The 8,148-nt window shown below is 41.5% G+C and overlaps 1 protein-coding gene across 1 annotated transcript in view; it reads left to right on the top strand.

Annotated features, from left to right (window-relative positions):
• The window catches only part of agbl4 (AGBL carboxypeptidase 4), a 334,149-nt gene that overhangs the window by 252,248 nt on the left and 73,753 nt on the right, over positions 1-8,148 (top strand). The window lies entirely within an intron of this gene.

The following is an 8,148-nucleotide window of genomic DNA, read 5'->3' as shown; positions in this document are numbered from 1 at the left end:
GTTAATTACCTCAGATGGTGCTAATTTTTCTACTTTTCTTGAGGTCGTTCCGCTTTGCATGGATACAACTGGTTAATGTTAATTTTATAGCAGCAGGAATTTTGGGATAAAAAAAAAAGCATCGGATAAACTCTTAGGAATTGCTTTCAGCACACGTCGTAAAGATTTAGTTTTTAATATTTCAAATAAGACATACCTCTCTAACTAATTACCTCACATACTCTGTTCCAATTTAACAGAATATTAAATACCGTGCACGCAGGATCTATCCGTGGCCATATAACCTTGTCTTTATCGTACAATACAAACCTAATGCTGGAGTAAGAAACCTGATAATCCAAACCATCTACCTAAATCATACTGGGCAGTTGACTCTCACAGCAATGCGGTCCTCAGCAGTTAATGTGAAAGTCAATCCCACTGTAGAATTACAGTGCAACTAACATGGTAGTCTTACATGTGATGGTGGTGGTGGTGGTGGTGGTGATATTGTGCAGTATGTGAACTGTAGAGGGTTTTCTTAACTTACCAAAGTGGGTCCCTCCCAAAGAAACTTTGTTGTTGTCGTCATTAAGAACTGTTTGAAAACAGAGTGTCTGATTTGCATTTTAGTTCAGCAAAAAACATCTTAAAAAATACGGGTGTGTCGAGCGACTGGCGCTCAGCAGAACGTAAATCAGTCCGTCCACAAAAATCCAATCAGACGCTTTTTTCTGTGAAATGATATATCAATGCGGACAGTTGATCCATTTAGAGTGTGTACTGTGAGAGCTTTTGCTAGCGAACACTTTCCAGTCAAGATGTTTTTGATGATTCTGTGTCATGTGAAGCTCAACTGACCTCAAGACCAGACAATGAGTTCAGAAATTGATAGTATTGCATTTAAATCTGATTTTCATTTCATATTTTATGTCTTTATCATGTCTTTGTCATTTCTTCATTCTTGCTGCTGAATAACCTCTCTCTCTCATATATATATATATATATATATATATATATATATATATATATATATATATATATATATATATATATATATATATAAATCAGATATTTTCTGGAAAGTCGTTGATGGAGAATGTTGGATGAAATAACTGTGAACTTGCTCTCTTTCAGGTCTGCGTTTGTGGGTGGTTGTGGGTATTTTCTTTTGATATGGTCACGTACTGGTTAGTATTGGTTTTACCATGGAGTCAGTGAGAGCTGCTGTCAGCGGGATCTTCCTGCTCACAACAGTCCCTGTTCCCCATACGTTAGGTCTGCTTTACTTGCACACTGATCAAGTCTAAGCCTGGACTAAAAAGACTCTCAGTGGAGAATTTTTATTCATACTGTGTTTTTAGGCCTGACCCGGCTTAATTTCAGCTAAACTCGGCCTCACTGCAACTTGTGTCCGACTCCACGGGGACTCAAACAGAGAACAAGGATAAAAAGGCAATGGAAAGCGAAATCAAATGTTCTATGTGAACCAGTTGCAGTCTTTACCTGTGCGCAGCTGGTTTCGCCGGTTAACATCAGTCGTGTGTGCGTGTGCGTTTATGCGCGTGTGTGCTGCAGTCTCTTGTTCAATGTACAGATCAACAGAATAAATTAAGACTTTTATTCTACAAACAAACCGTCAGTGTAAGCTGTTTTCTTTTTCACCAAAAAAACAAACAAACCCGGTTGTCTTGAATTGATTGAAATAATTCAAGACAACTGGATAAAAGTTTGAAGTTTTTCTCAGCATATAGAGTAATTCACTTCATTCTAAGAAAATAAGAGTATTAAACGTCAGCAGCCGGCCGGCACTGTTTGCTATCTATATGAAGTGTATAATCTGGATTCTGGAAGATCAGCCAGCCCCATCCTGTGTCCTTGACTTGATTGGACACAGACACGCACATTCACAGGAGGGATGTGATGTTTGTGTTTGATGTGTGGGGTTGAGGTGAGAGAGACTGCGAATGGGTTCAGGATTAAAAGCAAGATTGATCTGAGTGTCAAAGAAAGATAAGCACACTGGCCTGTCTGAGTTATTGAGGAGGTGTGACATTGATATCAGACCACACACATACTCAGAAGTTCAGGTTGCACTGAGCTCTTGTAATAAATGAGAATGTCAAAAACCTATTCTAATATTAAATGAGCAATTATACCCAGATGATGGAGTTGGAATCGCCAGCTTGCTGGAAACTTTTCCCCTTTCTTGTTTTCCCAGGATCTCAAAGATCTTTCATAGATCCTTAAAACGCTTTCGACTGAACAGACTAGCAATTATCTGTCATGGAGATAACAGTCTGTAGTCTTCCTTTAGTATTTAACGCTTCCACTGCTCTCTCGCTCTCGACTCTTTTCAAACTGCTAAGCACTTTTCTGCCAAATGTTATTGCCTACCTATGCAGTCTCTCTCTCTCTCTCTCTCATTCTCTGTATTTCTCGCTCGCTCCATCAGCCCAAGGGGACTGCTGAATGTCATTAAAAATAACAGTATCCACATGACTGTAATATTTTGCAGTGGTGTTATTGGCAGAGAGATGATTTAGTGTAGTAATGATGGATTGAGCTGGGCGTCAGGGCCGGCACATGCAGGGACGTGTGTTCACTGCAGAGAGAATCGCTCTATTTCATTGCATTGGATTTTTCACCCTCTAGAAGAAAAAGTACAGAAAACTCTCAGTGTGTTTTCAAGTCTGTTTATCTGTAGGTTAGATTTGAGACGAGGGTTTTTCAGCTACTCAGTTGACAGGGAGTTATGGGAGGAGAAACGGAAATGGGATTGAGACATGGCATGCTGGTCACACTTTAGATTATGGTACAATTCTCACTATTAACTACTACTTTTGCCTCAATAAACCTTAGAATTGCTGCTTATTAATAGTAAGGTAGTTGTTAAGTTTAGGTATTGGGTAGGATTAGGGATGTATGTACTTTATAAGTACTAATAAACAGCCAATATCAAAATATTCATCTTAATAAACAACTAGTTAATAGTGAGAATTGAATCCTAATCTAAACTGTTACCGACATGCCATATTCAAACACTTACCTGTTATTTTCAGTTGTATTTTTATAAAAAATTTAAAGTTAAGTTTTTCTTATTTATCGTTTGATCCAGCTTTAAATATTTAAAACCGTTATACCCAAAATTGGATTCAAATTGCAAAATGACTTTTCTAACCAAAATGATAAGATGCCAATGACTAAATTAAACATAACGAGGTTATGTGACAACACTGAAACAAAGAGTTTATGTTCCATATTGCATATTGTTTTACATACCATTTACATCCTATACTGTGTAGAATGCAGTTGGCATTATGTTAGTATTCCGTACCGCTCAACGCTAATGAAGAGATCTATTGTTAAATCTCTGCTGATTCCTAATGCTGAATTTCCCAGAGATCCCTGGGTGAGTAGCTGGGAAGTGGACGATGAGATGAGGGAGGGAGATAGTACGAAGAAAGATGAGGGAGGGGCCTACGAGAGACATCTGTGATTGGCACTTGTGAAATGTGCTTGTTGTCACATCACCGAAAACCCCGATGACCCTGAGCGCTATTTTATTGTATCCAGCCGCGGTGACAGCGGACCAGGGATGGGCGGCAGATGCGTGCTGCTGGGCGGGGGGTTCTTTAATCAGGGCCCGCTTCCAAGACGACGTCCATCACGTCTTTCATTGATGTGCTGTCACAGAGGCACTGCCGTCAGCAGCAGGGCTTCACACATCATCCTTTACCTGCAGCTCAGCACTCCACTCGTCATCCTTTAGCAGCAGGAGCGTGCGACTGGGCGGCCGGTGGGACAAACGCTGTCACCGAAGGGGGGCTGGAGTGATGGAAGCAGCATGGAATAGGAAATTTGTCGAGATGAATAGAACTTTTGCGCTGCTGTTTAGAATTTCACAAGTGATGACAATAAACCGGTGAGCTTTGCAAGAGGAGCAGTGCGATGTTTGCGTCCAAACCAACAGAGCATTTAATACAATGAAGCATATGGAAGAATATCAGTGACAGTTCACAACTTCACACGTGCGCACACACTCACACTCACTCGTTCCTGCTTTTTGATTTACATGAACATAAAAGCCTAGAGGGAATGAAATGTAGTTTTCCAGTTGAAAGACTCAGTAAAACGTGTCCTCGTCCGGTTGACGTTTTCAGCACCCCAAAACCAAAATTCCCTCAAACGCTTGGAATGATCCAATGCATTTTTTTTTCTATCACTAGAGTGAATGTGTAGCAGTAGCGTATTACATTTTCAGTTTATTTGCTGTTCCTTTGTTTGCTTTGCGTTTTTCCCCCTCTGATTTTTAGAGGAAGGTCATACATTCCTCTGTAAATGCTATTAACCTATGCAGACCGCAGCTCTTGATAGCACAGAAAGGAATCAATGGACGAGATCTTGCTTTAGGTAAATTGTTTTTTATGGCTGTGATATATTGATGCATGGACATTGATTCGGCCCAGCCCTCGACCTGAAAAACGTTGAACAATACTTCAGAAAGGGAAGGAGAAGAGACAAGGACAAATCACACACTGATCTTCCTTTTCAATGGGCAATAAGGCCTTTCTGTGATTTTTCTGTTGATGAGAAATGGACTTTGCTTTAATGCATTCTCCCTTTAGTTTTTAAACTTCTTAAAGGGACAGTTGATAATTTAGCCAAAAGGAAATCTAGACATTTACTCACATTCATGTCGTTCCAAACCCGTATGACTTTATTTTTGCCATGAAACTCTTTTTTCAATGTAGTGTGTTCCAAACACTCCAAAATGACAACAAAAAAAAAAATCATAAATGTGAAAGATATGAATAAAAGTGATGTTAATTCAGCCAGCGCACATACCTGTATTTTCTTCCTGTTTTCGGTCGAAGTCCACAGTAGTCGAGTACTCGACAATCGACTACTGTGGACTTCGACCGAAAACAGGAAGAAAATACAGGTATGTGCGCTGGCTGAATTAACATCACTTTTATTCATATCTTTCACATCTACTGCAGTCAGATTCACCCGCGTTCACTCTAAAGGAATCACTCACATGGCTGGGCACTTGTAATGACACATCAAGGATGTTAAGAGACTAAAAGCAGGTTTAAAACTTGCCCCATTGAAATCAACAGGGTGCAAATTTTAAAAAGAGGATAACACGGTGTAGGCAACACCGATTTTTGTCGTTGTTCTCTGTACTGACAGCACTCCAAATTTACAAAAAAATGAGCTCAATGTTAAAATTGACCGGAGTTCTCCTTTAATATATTTGCAATTTCACTTGCCGACGACGAAATTACACATTTCACCTTTTAGCACGCCAATAATAGAAAGTCTATTTAAAAGTCTTATTCCAGACAATGCTCATCTCCCGAAAGCATAGAGTGCAATATCTGTAGTCAATGATTCAGAAGGCCTGTTGCACTTGTTACCGGTTCTACTCGATCCACTCAGAGCGGGATTCGAACGGGTCTCCAGCGTGAGAGGCGGGCGTGCTAACAAGGACAGATGCAGCCATTAGAGCACCTCTTGAGGCCAGGGGAATGAGGTTTAACCCGCACAGCTCTTACTGGCCTACGTCCGTTACACTCACTCCTCTAAACCTCACTCCCATCCATAGACTGTAAAAAAAAAAAAAAGGACTTATTGTCCGTGACGTCACCCGTAGGTTTCTAAAGAGCATTTTTGAAGCCTAAAAGTGGGCGGGGCCGACCATCGCTGTCTTGGCAGCGCGTCACTCCCGGATAACAGGAAATGGCCAAAGCGGGAAGTGGGTGGAGCTGAGTTGCCTGGTTGCCAGCAGACAAACGGCTAGAAGTGACAGCAGCGACAATCCACCTGTCACTCAAGTGGCCATGAAAACGAAAAAAAGTTTAAAAAAAATTCACCCCCCATCACAGTTGTCATGAAGGGCAAAATTATCTATATAGACCAAAACCAATTTTTGTACCTGGCTGTAAACTTTTTTTCTCTGCTGTAAAGTTGGGCATTTTAACATGGGAGCCTGTCTCTAGCGGCCAGTCGATTAACTGCAGTTTAAGTCACTTCCGTGTTAGCTTTAAAGGGACACTATGCAAGTCTGAGTGTTTTTTCTCTACGAGCTCCCCCTAGTGTCTGGTAGTATAATGCTTTCAAACACTCTGTCGTAAAAACGAACTGTTGTTCCTCCCCCCTCGCCACGAGCAACCCAGCTGATCAGCTGTCAACCTAGCTGAGCAGAGGAACCGGCTATTTCAAAACCAGTTATGTCTACCGAGGCAAGTAAAGCAATACTTTCTTTCCAGCTGATGGCGATTTTTTTATTTATTGTGTTGTCATGCATACTAGTATTTTTACCGGGAACGAACGATATGAACGAGGCGAACTACTGCTTTCGTGTTTGTTTGTTTGTTTGTTTTTGGGAGAATGGGCATGAGCATAAAAAAAATATATATATCGGAGGCTAATATTTGTCTAAAGTTATATTAGCAAGGTCTATAAGTTCATCTGGTAGAATGATGGTTTACCTTTGCTTGTCTAAGAAAACATCAGAACGTTTTTTCTAGCTCGATCATGATATGTGCAACATTTTGCGCGTCTGATATTGCCTACTATCAGACGCGTTGACTTAGTGACATAAAATAAAAGTGTAAGTTACACAAATAAAACCGACAGAGGAACGGCCAAACAACTACAGAAATCAAACGTGTTTGCTATGACAAAGTTATAGTATCTAGCGTACTAGTAAGCCCCTAACAGACAGCGATCATAATAAAAACCTTTACAGACAATAGCAAACATCCTGAGGTCACAATTACTTGAAATTTAAATATTAAACACAGTTTATTCCAAAGATACTTAACTTACAAGTGCAACAGCAGGATCAGCATCCGTTTTGCAGGCTTCTGTTTCTCTCAGTTCTCACCATTCTGAAAAAGCCGGTCCGATATATTTACTCGAGTCTGACTTCTTGCTCGGTCAGTCTCCCGTTTCCTCTTTCGTTGGTCCTCCGACAAAGATTTCCTAGCTTTCTGCTTCTTTTTTACAGGCTCAGCCTCAGCCATAACTCAATCTATCGTTGCCCTTTGCTTATAGCTAGCCCGCCGGTGCTTGAATAGGGGCGTGTACGTGTGCAGTGCCGTCAAGCAATTCGTTACATCGCGAGACCTGATATCAAGCGATACTTCCTGACACCGACCCGCGTCCCAAAGTTGCAAGTGAGTTTTTTCCGCTCTCGGGCACCAGGGGGGTGCGAAACCACCACCATTCAACCCGAAATAAGTAATATAACCATTCCACTGACTCCGAAGCTGTTCAGTTAAGGTTAAAAAGTTACCTAGAGCACCTTTAAGAGAGAGACCGGAAGGTTGCCGCTTGCTCCCATCTGGGTCACGGCACCAAATGTAACCGGTACAATATCATACAAGAACGCTAAAGACTGTAGCAGTTAGTATTTCTCTAAAGGCCAGGATAGTGAGGTTTACACACACAGCTCTTACTGACCTGTGTCTGTTACACTCACCCCCCTAAACCTCACTCCCACCCAGGTCACAGCACTGAATGTAACCGGTCCTATTCGCCCCGCTCGAACCGTGGTCTCCAGTGTGGGAGGCGGGCACCCTAACAAGGACGCTAAAGCATCAGTCACTAGAGCACCTCTTGAGGTCAGGGGAGTGAGGTTTACATGCACGGCTCTTACTGTCCCACGTCCGTTACACACTGTTACCTCCTCTTGCGTTTGAGTATCACACTGACAGTGTTTGATTGATCTGTGTGGACCAGAACTGTGTCAGATCAGGCCCTATTAAAATAAACATCTCACTGCAGAAGAAACGGGTTAACTGGCTGAGAGAGTCAGACGTCTGATTTATTTTCCTCTCCTCCGCATGTCAAGCAGAAGGCTCTGTAAATGACTTCGATTAACGCAGAATGCTCCCGCAATTAAAAAATCCAAAGCTATCATGAATTTTTCATACTAGGGATGTTTAAGCTAATTATGGCTCAAAATGGAGCTCTTTGCCGAGGCGCGGCAGAGTCGTCTGACATTGACGGCCAATGTCACTGTCACAGAGCTGCTCTTAGCAACACTTCTAATCATCAGAGCTGCTTAGTATTCATGTCATTGTTTCTTTCTTTTCTCTCAGCCTTTCTTTCTCTTATACTAGCCAGACAGTCTCCTCTAAAAGTGTTAAATTGTCG

Source organism: Squalius cephalus (genome assembly GCF_949319135.1).
Source record: "Squalius cephalus genome assembly, chromosome: 16".
Lineage (NCBI taxonomy): Eukaryota > Metazoa > Chordata > Actinopteri > Cypriniformes > Leuciscidae > Squalius > Squalius cephalus.
This window is presented reverse-complemented; position numbering and strand designations above follow the sequence as displayed.